The sequence below is a fragment of the Delphinapterus leucas genome, chromosome 3 (assembly GCF_059928025.1).
Source record: "Delphinapterus leucas isolate spDelLeu-1000000601 "Yukka" chromosome 3, BTC_Dleu_Yukka2, whole genome shotgun sequence".
NCBI classification, from domain to species: Eukaryota; Metazoa; Chordata; class Mammalia; order Artiodactyla; family Monodontidae; genus Delphinapterus; species Delphinapterus leucas.
In genome coordinates, this window is record NC_143131.1 from 110,885,316 (window position 1) to 110,896,873 (window position 11,558).

General features: G+C 49.3%; 1 long non-coding RNA gene across 3 annotated transcripts in view; it reads right to left on the reverse strand.

Annotated features, from left to right (window-relative positions):
• The window catches only part of LOC149749639 (uncharacterized), a 74,972-nt gene extending 64,235 nt beyond the window's left edge, over window positions 1-10,737 (reverse strand). For 2 of the 3 annotated variants that reach the window (XR_016392767.1, XR_016392766.1), the window contains exon 1: window positions 1,529-10,737. This is a non-coding gene — a long non-coding RNA (uncharacterized LOC149749639). The remainder of the gene's footprint in view (window positions 1-1,528) is intronic. The other variant, XR_016392768.1, reaches the window with a different exon arrangement.
• Window positions 10,738-11,558: the final 821 nt, after the last annotated feature.

The window sequence follows — 11,558 nt, forward strand, 5'->3', positions numbered from 1 at the left end:
TGTATCTGAGTTTTATTGGTAAATTAAAGAAGATACAATGGACTTCCTTTAGGTCTTTAATGGTGGCACTAATTTCTGCCATCACCTCTGGAATGTGATATTGTTGTTTTTTTGTTTGTTTGTTTGTTTTTTGCGGTACACGGGCCTCTCACTGTTGTGGCCTCTCCCGTTGCGGAGCACAGGCCCCGGACGCGCAGGCTCAGCGGCCATGGCTCACGGGCCCAGCTGCTCCGCGGCATGTGGGATCTTCCCGGACTGGGGCACGAACCCATGTCCCCTGCATCAGCAGGCGGACTCTCAACCACTGCGCCACCAGGGAAGCCCTGTGATATTGTTTTTGATTTACTATTTTGGCTGGAATAGGGAGAAGTTTTTAAGGTTTCCACTTGGCTTTCCTCACTATGATAGCTCTTACCACACAGGCCAAGGACCCAATATAGAAGATTATGCTAGCCATGAAGTATGTTTATCTGATTATATCACCGGGTGAGTGTGTGGACCTAGAGAGCCTGCTATGAGCAGGATTCAGACCAAGAATCTATTAATTATCTGAACCACATATGCCCCCAACTCTAACAAGAAGGTGCTATTTCAGGTCTCTAGAGAATAATTTCAACTCAAATCCTGTGTTTCATAGTCCTTGAAATGCTTGTGTATTCTTTTCCCAGTATCTAAATAAATATCCAAATAAATGGCCACATGTTCCCTTGGGGAAGGGCTGGGGAAATCATTATCATGCACATTTGCTGTGGTATTACGGGATCCTTCCTTCTGGAGATCTGGCTTCTTCTTCAAACAATGCATTCTGAGTCTGAAAACTGATTCTGGTCTGGAAACTTAGCAAGGGACTTGTGATTGGGATGACTAGGCTCATCATCCTTGATTGACTGCTTTTGATTGTACTGAATGAGCAGTACTACTCTCAGTGAGCTCAGTTCTGTGACAATATCTCCTACTGTCAGTCCTGACCTACTGAGGACAACCACTGCTTTACTTCTTAGTGAGGCTGGTGCCCTTCTTTCCAGCACACTCTTTACTGTTTTGGTATCTTTGGGGCCCTTGGGTGGTTTTTCCAACCTTACTTAGTACCTCACTCCTGCACACCCACTTCCTCCACAGTCTGCCACAGCAATTCTAACATGCCTATCTCACTTATTTTTCCATGCTTCTAGGAACCATTCTAATGGTGTATTTGCATCATCTCCTGGGGTCCTTGCCACAGTTTTAAATACTGCATCCTTGGACAGTAATCTCAAATCCATAAACGTTTATCCAAATTTGCTCTAAGCTTTTCATTATCTTTTCCTGAGAATCAGTTAAGCTTAGCAATAGTTACCCAATTCCATTATCCTTGGAGTAACTAATTCCCCTATGTTTCTCAAACAGCTGATAAATTGCACCAGCTAATGCACTCTCTTCCAACAGGAGTAGAAACATTAACAACTGCACTATTACCTTGTGCCAGAGACTGTGCTTCACAAACAACTGTGAAGGGGTGGGTCCTCACTGGCAGCCAGGGAGTACTCACTGTGCCTCAGCCTTCAGGTACCAGGGACACCCATCAGGCAATGAGCAGATTCAGCCCCATCTGGGTCAGGGAGCTGGGCAGTTGGGTATAGTTTCTTGGGCAGGTAGTCCCAGGGCAGTCTTTGAAGGGAGGAGGAGGAGTCATCTGCCAGGTGGCAAAGGGGTAGGAAAGAACATGCCTGTGACGGGATGAGTAAGAGAGAGCCTTTCCTTCATGGCAGAAGTCCTGGTGAGAAGCATGGCAGGGATTAGCTAATACTAGGGTGGAGGCTGAAGCCAGACAGGAGAATTCTGGGCCCAGTAGCTCACAGTTAGTGTGGTTTCAAAATGGTGCAATTTCTCCCCAGAGAAGGGCATGCAGAAGTATGTCTGGGGAATACCATGAGTCTGAGGTGCTGTTTAGGTGTAGTATATTAAGAAAAGATAGGGGCCCCAGTTGGAGGGTACAGGTCCTCATTTAGCCCTCAGACCAAAGTTTGAGACACTTATGTAGCCAAGGAGAGAAAGGACAGAGTCCCAAGTAACTTGCAAACCTAGAATGTAGGCAGAGGAGGAGGCAACTGCAGAAGAACGGCTAGGGACTGAAAAGAGAGGGAGGGAGGGAGCCAGGAGTGGTGGCATCATGGAGACAGCGAAGACCAAGAGGTCAGAAAACTTCCCTGAACCTGGAGAGAGCAGGTCAGTGCAGGGTGAGGTGGCATCTACTGACAGGGCCTTGGGGCAGCTGGGGGTGAGGGGCGATGGGGAATGAGGAGGTGATGTGAGTGGAAGAGGCCTAGATAGTTCAGACCCTTGAGGCTGGGCTCTTTTTTTTTTTTTTTTTTTTTTTTTGCAGTACACGGGCCTCTCACTGTTGTGGCCTCTCCCGTTGCGGAACACAGGCTCCGGACGTGCAGGCTCAGCGGCCATGGCTCACGGGCCCAGCTGCTCCGCGGCATGTGGGATCTTCCCGAACCAGGACACGAACCTGCATCCCCTGCATCGGCAGGCGGACTCTCAACCACTGTGCCACCAGGGAAGCCCGAGGCTGGGCTCTTTTAACAGGTTGGATATTGAGCAGGATTCAGGTAGAGCAGCTCTCGGCCTGTGGGTCACCCCAGCTTCCTTTCTCAAGCTTCCCCCAGAGGCTTGTTGGAGCAGGATGGACAGGAACTGTACTCAGGTCCAGGTGCCAGCTCATCCCTGGGTTTCCCCGGGGGCGGGTCCAACTGGTCCGCCTGTCCATTCTGAGCTCTTCTTAGGCAGGGCTATATCCAGCAGTTTTGAAGGCTTTCCAGTGAGATACAGTGCTTTTGTCCCATGGAACCTAAAGGGAAATCCCATCTCTGGCCCCCACCCCTTGACTAAGGCCTCCAGAATCTGGGCCAGAGGCCAGGGTGGAGCAAGTCACTGAATCAGGACAGCGGTTTTCTGTCCACACATTCCCCTACCATCTGCACCCCAGAAGATGACTCTATAGGAGTGGGGAGCTGAAGTCCATAGAGTCACTGGAATGAGTTACATCATTTCTTTAAGGCTCACCACAATCATGTGAGACCACAACACCCCTCTTTCACAGATGGCGTAACTGAAGCTGCAAGCAGAGAAATAATTTGTTGAGATCTATAAAGCCCCAGAGTAGCAAAGATGAGACTTGGAACCTAGTCTCCGAGACTCCTTGTCAGGTGTTCTTCCATTACCCTCTCTGCCACTCAGCATGAACCAGCCAGGATAAGATACTAAGAGGGATGGCAGGTCTTGGCTATGTAGCATCAGGATGCCAGCTGGACCTGGGTCCTCTAAGTGTCTGCCCCCTGCCTGCTTCAGGACCCTGAGCGTGAGCCTTATGGCCCATCTAGCACCCCGAGCTCCCACTTATATCTCACATCTCAGCCTTCCACAGCCTCACTCCTCCTTGAGCCGTCAGCCCCCAGTACCCACTGAGAACTTCCTCCTAGATGACCCAGACTCTTCACAACCACCAGTGTGGTAGAACCATTTTACCAACAGAGAGACTAAAACACAGAGGAGTCCAGGGAGCCAGGGCAGTTGAGAGCACACGGGTCCAACACCTGCCCTAGGGCAGGCCCCCAAGTGTCCATGAATGGCAGATATGAGGGATAGCAGCCTTGTATCTCAGCCACCTCAGTAAGGACAAGGATGAGGCACCTGGGGCAGCCCCAGCTCCAGGGCCTTCAGAGGGGATCTCCTCTCCTTGTTCCCCACAGGAAATGTGGTGTTGGCCGGCCAGCCACAGAGGCCTGGGCATCCCCACGGAGCAGCCTTACCTCTCCGCTCTCTGGCCCTCTCCCCACCTTTATCACACTGGCAGTCACGCTTCTTATCTCAGAGCCTGGCTTCCTGCTGCTTTTGAAGAGACATGTGGCCTACCACTGGCTGACTGCCACCCTGCTAAGAGGTCCTTGCCCCATCTCCTGGAGTCATAGCAGGCTCGTCCCTTGCTCGCCACCAAGGAGAGGCTCTCTCCTCTCCACTCAGCACCCAATCACTCTAAGGACTATCAAACAACCTAGTGACTGGAATGTGAGTTCTTCTGAAGGATGGATAGAATGATGAATGGACTGATGGATTCATTCAACAAATAAATACTTATTGAGCACCTACCTGCTGCATATGCACTGTCCTGGGCATTGGGGACAAGTGGGAAATAAGACAGATTGTCTGCTCTCTTGGTACTTACATTCTGGTAGGGGAGATAGCACAGCAGTAAACAAAAGAATTCCCCAGATAATGTCAGAGATAAGAGCAATGGAGATAATAAAAGAGATGATGGCATGGAATCTTTGGAGTGCTCAATGGGAGGACACATTTGGCTGAGACCTGACAAAAAGGAGCTGGATTTACATTTTTAAAGGATCACTCATGCTACAGTACTGGCCAAATGCATTGTAAGGGGGATCAGTGAGGAGGTTGCCAGAGATGATGAACTGATCTGGACAGTGGGGGTAACAAGGGGCAAGATGGGTCAGGAAAGGGGTCACAGAGAATAGGGAACAGAAGACAGAGCACAGGAGGGAGGCAGGGTGCAGTGCTCAGTGGCCTGGTAGGTGGATACCACTTGCCTCAACTTTCCCACCCTCTGCTCCTCAACTGGCCTGGCCTCTTGGAGGCCTCCACTGAATGCCCTTGGACAGAGCCAGAGTATCCAGAAGGAGGTGGGGACAGATTGTGAGGGCATGTGGGGCCTGACCCAGCAGGCTCTGTCCTCACTCTCAGGGCACCCTGATTCTGGTCATATGAGAAACTGGACTTGAAATGTAGCAAGTACCCTTCTTCCTAATGTTCCTGTACCTCAAAATCCTGGAACTTTCAAGCGTGGATGTCACAGCTGCTGCTTATTCACTGCTCGCCACTCAGCACTTTGGCCACGATCCAGGCTGACACCCAGAGAGTGATGCCCACTGAAGCTCTAGCACGTTGGTCATCAGGCATCTCAGCTGGCATCCTCCCCATCTGGAGCAGCTTCTGACCTCCTGGCCATGGGAGAGCAGAGAGGAGTGTAAGACAGAGGTTAGCAACACAGGGCCAGGGGAGGATGGCTGCCAGAGGAAGAATAGTCAGCGGTCAGCAGAGGCTTGTTGCTTACTACCTGCTCACACTGTTGCTCACCACCAAGGGGAGGATATCTACTCAGCATCCAAGCCCCAAAGTTCCCAAAGCAGGAGGGCTGGGGTGTCAAGATGAAGGGGGCAGAAACAGAGACAGCTGCAGCATAAATGGCAATATCAGGTTTGAGGCAGAGGCCCCATGGGGGCATTCAGTGTTGGGGCAAAAGTCACTGAAGTCACTCCCATCAGCACACCTCAGTGCGGGGCAGGCACGGGGAGGCAGAGGTCAGGTATCTGTGACCTGTTCAGTGATATTCCCCCTCACCAGTTTGGCACTCTGCAGTGGGATTCCAAAGGTCAGAGAGTATGAGAATGGAGTCATTTTCAGGAACTGGACTACTCTGGACTCTAAGAATGAGCCTAGGGAAAGGAAACACTGTTGGATATGGGCTTCCGATCTAGAGGACCCCAAGTCTCCAAAGGCAAGTACTCAAACACTCTGCTTCTGCACTATTTGATAGCTTTCTTGAGAAACCATATGGGAACTTAGCCTGTCCCTTGAACTATTTTACAGGCCAAAGAAGCCTGTATATTGGAGATTCACTTGCCAACACCAAGTGGCAACACTGGCAGGTGCCCATAAACCAAATATCCAGAATTTAAAGAGAATAAGAATAAGATCGCTGTTCTCATATATGCCAGTCCTATCAGCGGCCCTCAAATAGAACTTCTGGACGTGAAGGTTTTGTTATTCTGAAGCTATCAAAGATGTTTCATATATGTACCTGGAGCCCTCACACTATCAACTAGTGTAGAGTTGTTCATACACTTCTGCCTGGAGCAAAGGCTCTTTCCAAGTGTGTAGGTGAGTGAGAGTGAGCACAGATCTGGGTCTGGGCAGTCACCAACTGCAATGGAAGAGGGGAGTTTGAGCACTTCTGGGGAAGGTTATCTCTTTTCCTAAGCTGTTGCCATCTCACGTGCCCTTGCTTGGCCAGTCCCACTGCATTACAGCAGGGTCAGGCTGTCCCTCAGATGAAGCAAATGTCACCACTGAAAACACCTCATGAGAAAGCCTATCCATCACGTGGGTACCACACAAATCTTACTTGAACATTTCACAGACTTCTTAAAAATTACTCTATTGTCTTAATAATGATATAAATTTACTGTTAAAAATCCAAACAAGGGGCCTTCCCTGGTGGCACAGTGGTTAAGAATCTGCCTGCCAATGCAGGGGACATGGGTTCGAGCCCTGGTCTGGGAAGATCCCACATGCTGTGGAGCAACTAAGTCTGTGCACCACAACTACTGAGCCTCTGCTCCAGAGCCTGAGAACCACAACTCCTGAAGCCCGGGCACCTAGAGCCCATGTTCTGCAACAAGAGAAGCCATCGCAATGAGAAGCCCGCGCACCACAACGAAGAGTAGCCCCTGCTCACCGCAACTAGAGAAAGCCTGTGCACAGCAACAAAGACCCAACGCAGCCAAAAAAAAAAAAATACTCTCACAAAAAAAAAGTCCAAACAAGTAAAGCAAAAAGCATCCCATATCCAGAGATGGCTCTTTGGTTAACATCCTTCAACCTCTCTTTCCTTATTCATAGAGTCAAGTACACATTCATACCCTTTGTGAAAAAAAAGTCTTACAATACATGTTATAACCTTTTTGTTTTGTTCATTCAGCAACTGCAATGTGCCACATGCCAGCAACTTTATTCAGAGACAAATGATTCAAAGAGCTAAGAGAAAGTTGTGACGTAATGTTATGTCAGCTAACTCTCTTTTGATAATAAAAAGTGTAGCTTCTGAGAAATTGCTTCCCTTAATCTCTGCTCACTGTGAGGAGAAGGTCTTGCCTCTTGCTCAGCTGACACCTGCAGAGTGACTGACATGGAAATGATGAGCGCACAGATGAGAGGCTGCCTGGGCACCAAGGTGCCACTGATGCAGAAGCTCATCATCATGTTGGTGTGTCAACATTGCCAAGAAACTTTTGACAAATTGAAAGACCCTGTTAGCAACAGTGAAAGTTTTCTGAAGGGTGAGAAAACCACTGGGGAGGAGACTGTTTTGACATCTGCTCATTATTTCTACAGAAAGGCAATTAGTCAAATTGGCTTAGAGGACCCCTAATTGCTCATGCTTCACCCACCTGTATGAGAAAGGAAAAGGGAAAGTGACATTTACTGAGAGCTAGCTATGTGTGAGTGCTAATGACTTTCACATATTATCTCATTTAATCCTCACTACAGCCCGGTGAAGTGGATAACATTATCCCACTTTACATGTTTGAAAGTGAACTCCTGATCTTCCCCTTCAAACCTGCCCTACTGTAGCCTTCCTTATCTCAGGCAATGTCAAGTCCTTCTTTCCACCCGCCCAGAGTAAAACCCTTGGAGTCAACATTGACTCTGCTCTCTCATATATTCTATATCTAATCCATCAGCAAATCCTGATGGCTCTCCTTTCAAAATACATCGAGAGTCCAACATTTCTTACCATCTCCACTGCACCAGTGATGGTTCAAGCCACTATTATCTTCTGCCTAAAATATACCTCAGTAAACGCCTGGCTAATTTCCCTGCTTCTACCTGTGCTCTGCTTTATAGTCTATTCTCAACTCAGCAGCCAGAGTGATCCTGTTACAATCTAGGTTAGATTGTGGGACTCTCCAAAACTCTCCAGTGGCTCTGTGTTTTATCAGAGCAAAAGCCAAAGTTCCCACAATGGCCTACAAGGCCCAACGTCATCTGCCCCTTCATCTTTCCATTACCTCTCTCACTTTTCCCCTGTGCCCCACCCCCTCACTCATGCTGCTCCAGCCTTGCCAGCTCCCTTGCTGTTCCTTGAACACAACAGCCTCAGGGCCTTTGCACTGGTTCCTCTCTCTGTCTGGAATAGCCAACTCCTTCAACCACTTTCAAGTCTTTGCTCAGATGTTATTTTCTCAAAGATGTTATTTTCTCAAAGAGATATGCCCTGCCCACCCTATTTGAGACTGAACCCCTTCTACCAGCACTCCCAGCAGCCCAAATCCCCCTTATCTTGCTCTGTTTTTTTTTTCCTGTAGCACTTATCACCTTCTAACATGTTATCAAGATTGTTGTTTATTTTCTGCCTCTCATGCTATGATACACATTTCTAAAGGCAGGAATACTTCTCTGTTTCCTCTATTGATGACTCCCAAGTACCTAAATGAGTACCTGGTACACAGAAGATGCTCAAGCAATATATGCTGAATGAATGAATAATGAACCGGGGCAAAATGAAGACTTAGTAAACTACCTAAGGTCTGGCAACTAGTAGGTGGCTGAGTTAGAAGTTGGAGCCAGGTCCCTTGGACTCCAAAAATCGGGCTATTTCTACCAAATGTCTCTCAGAAAGAAGGAGGCAAAGGATCCAAAAGCAAACTGACTATGGAACTTTTGCTTACAAGACAATCTGGGGACTTTTTAGGGGTTGGTGCCCATTCAGAGCTGGGCCCACCTCCAGCTGTAACTCTACCCTCGCCTAGATTCAACACACAATGGCCAGCCTGAGCAGTGGCCCTGAGTCACCCCGAAAGACATCAGTTGATTAAGGTGCAATATGAGAAACACTGTGAAAAGGATGTCTGTGAAAGGTTAGAGTAATGTCTGGGGCTGGCCCACCTGTGTATTTAAAAGAGTCACTTCCTTATGAACTTGGATTCCTGTTTTTCTGAGAGCAGAGTGACCACCTCACTTCTACCCACTTGTCCTCTCGATTTGTTGTCTGTAGTTTGTACACGAACCACCATTTGCCTGACAAGCCTCCCTCTAAACCTTCCCAGGGTGTGGCAGCTTGTTTGCTGCTCCTACTTCTCATGTATAGCAAGCCATCCTCTTCCTGAATTCTCTCCCCTAAGAAGACTGTACACTCTAAGAAGGCAGTCCAAAGCTTGGAGGCTAAGTTATTTCTTGGTCCCCTCCTCTAACCTACATCAGCACCAGGAGCCTGGGTAAGGTGGGTAGATGGGTTCTGTCACTTCACAGGCATGTAAAAGGGCCTTGGAGTCTCCCAAACATCTGGGACACTGGGCCAATCCTTGGTCCCACCAGAACTGAGGCAGCAGCCAAGACTTCCAAAAACGAAGGGTACTTTCAAACAAGCAAGCAAGCAAACAAACCAACAAACAAATTCCTTTTGCCACATTAAGACTATTTCTGAATGAAATAAGACCAGGAAAAGCCTAGGTCCTCCAGCTGCATCCCACTCTGCCTGCCTCAAAGGCAGCAACTCCTGCTTCCCTGTGTTCCTATCCACCACACACATGCTCCGACTGAAGAGTTCATCACAGAGGACAAGCTGGAGCCAGCTGTAAGCTTGAGGAGGAGAGGCCTGCCTAGAGGCCAGAGGGGACCCCCACTCCACCCCTTTCCACTTAGGAAAATGCCACCAGCTGGCAACCGAGATGCATGACTATCCCCATGGCTTTGGGGGCAAGGTTCAGGGGTCAGCTCTCCTCAGCCCTCAGCCTGGCAGTGCTCCACCAACTCCAGGAGCAGGAATGCCCCTCAGAGGCACACGATGGAGACCAGGAGCTGTGATGAGACAACCCAGTAGTTTGAAAGAAGGGGCTGAGTAGGCAAAACTCCCACAGAGGGGTAGCCTTCGCCTAATTCTGTCTCCCTGAGTGAGGTCCACCCTGGGGATCCAAGTGTGAACACCACACAGCCCCATCTTTCTAATGGGCAAGGAGCTCTGAACACTATATAGTTTCCTGAAAATGCTTTATGAAAGCCTCCATTAATATATTCCTTGGCTTAAGACTTTCTCTTTTCTTAAAATGAAAATGCCCCAGAAAGGTCATAGATTGGGCCTTCACAGTTACTTCACAGAGTACAAAGGTCTTCCTTTGAGTGGATTTTCTGGGATCTACTCTCTACCCACATCCCTTCATTGAGATCGTAAAGGATTTCTTGTCCAAACTAAATCTCCTGAGGAGGACAAAGTGTACAAGAAGTTGGCTGTGCAGGGCTTCCCTGGTGGTGCAGTGGTTGAGAGTCTGCCTGCCGATGCAGGGGACACGGGTTCGTGCCCCGGTCCGGGAGGATCCCACATGCCGTGGAGCGGCTGGGTCCATGAGCCATGGCCGCTGAGCCTGTGTGTCTGGAGCCTGTGCTCCACAATTGGGAGAGGCCACAACAGTGAGAGGCCCACGTACCGAAAAAAAAAAAAAAGAAGTTGGCTGTGCAGAAGCTCCACAAACAAGGCAGGCACACAGATGGTCCAACCTCAGTGCTCAAGGCCTCCAGGGCTCCTGGCCTGCTGCTGAGGCCTACCCTGAGGAGGCAGGGCTGCCACACTGGAGCTCCATCCCTGTCAGCCTCTCACAGAGGAGCAGGAGCCAGGAGCTGGGGCAAGGATTATCTTGGTGACTAATAAGCTAATTGTGGAAAATTACAACTTCCTGAGCTTGGTCTATCAGAGGTGGCCACAAAACTCTTTATGATGTGGCCAAAAATTCCTCCTGCCACCACAGTCCTTGAAAATAGGTCAAAGACACCTTCTATGTAACTCTCAAAGCAGGCCTTAGCTCATACCATCAAACTGTGTCAATACACTGCAAACACTGGAGCTTTTGTGAGAATACTCTTATCATCTCTAGGTCTGAGCCCAGCCCTGGCTCTGGGCTGGTCGTCAGTCCTGCCCTCCTTGATCCTCCTCAGGGGACTGACTGACTATGGAGGCCAAAGAGAAGGTTTCCTGCTCTTTGCCCCCAGAAAGCCTGTCTACAGGCCTCTCTGGGACAAGAGTGTTTCCTCCTGTATACCAACCAAGGCCTAAAGGCCTGGCCTCATCTCCCAGGCTACACCTCGCACAAAAGCAGGGCAAGGGGTAGATTAGGCACTGGCAGAGACTTTAATTATGCTTCCTTCAGCTTTTGAGAGGCCCCAGGCTTGTGGCAGGTGCTCATGGCTGGCTGCTGCCTGGATCAGACATGCAGAGCTCCCTCCCTGAATGTTGGGTATCCCATTGGCATTATGGTGCAAGGGTCAGCACATAACCTGGCTCTGATGCCACCCACACTAACTGTGTAACCCTGGGCCATCTCTCTTAGCACAGTGAAGCCCGTCTTCTCTTAGAATGGGGGCAGCATTCTCTGCTACAGGGGTTGCTGTGGAAGCCCTAGGGTACATGACAGCAGATGAAAATGGGCTTTGTAGACCCTTGTGGAGGTGAGCATACTGCCCCTGTCTCCTATTTCCTATGTTCAGGCCTTGGCAGAGACAGAAACCATTCAGCTCTGAGGGTGCCAACCAGTGGGGCTTTACCTCTAAGAAGACAGGACTCTCTGAAAGTTCTGTGCCTGTTCTTCTGCTTTTGTGTCTGTTGCTACTAGCAGGAGTCCCAAACTCCAGGTCTGAAGCAGTGATGGAATCTCTAGTGTAGCTATCATGGGTCCGAGTGTTCTCCCTTCTAAGAAGCTCGAGAAAGTGCTGACCTGGAGAAGATGCCC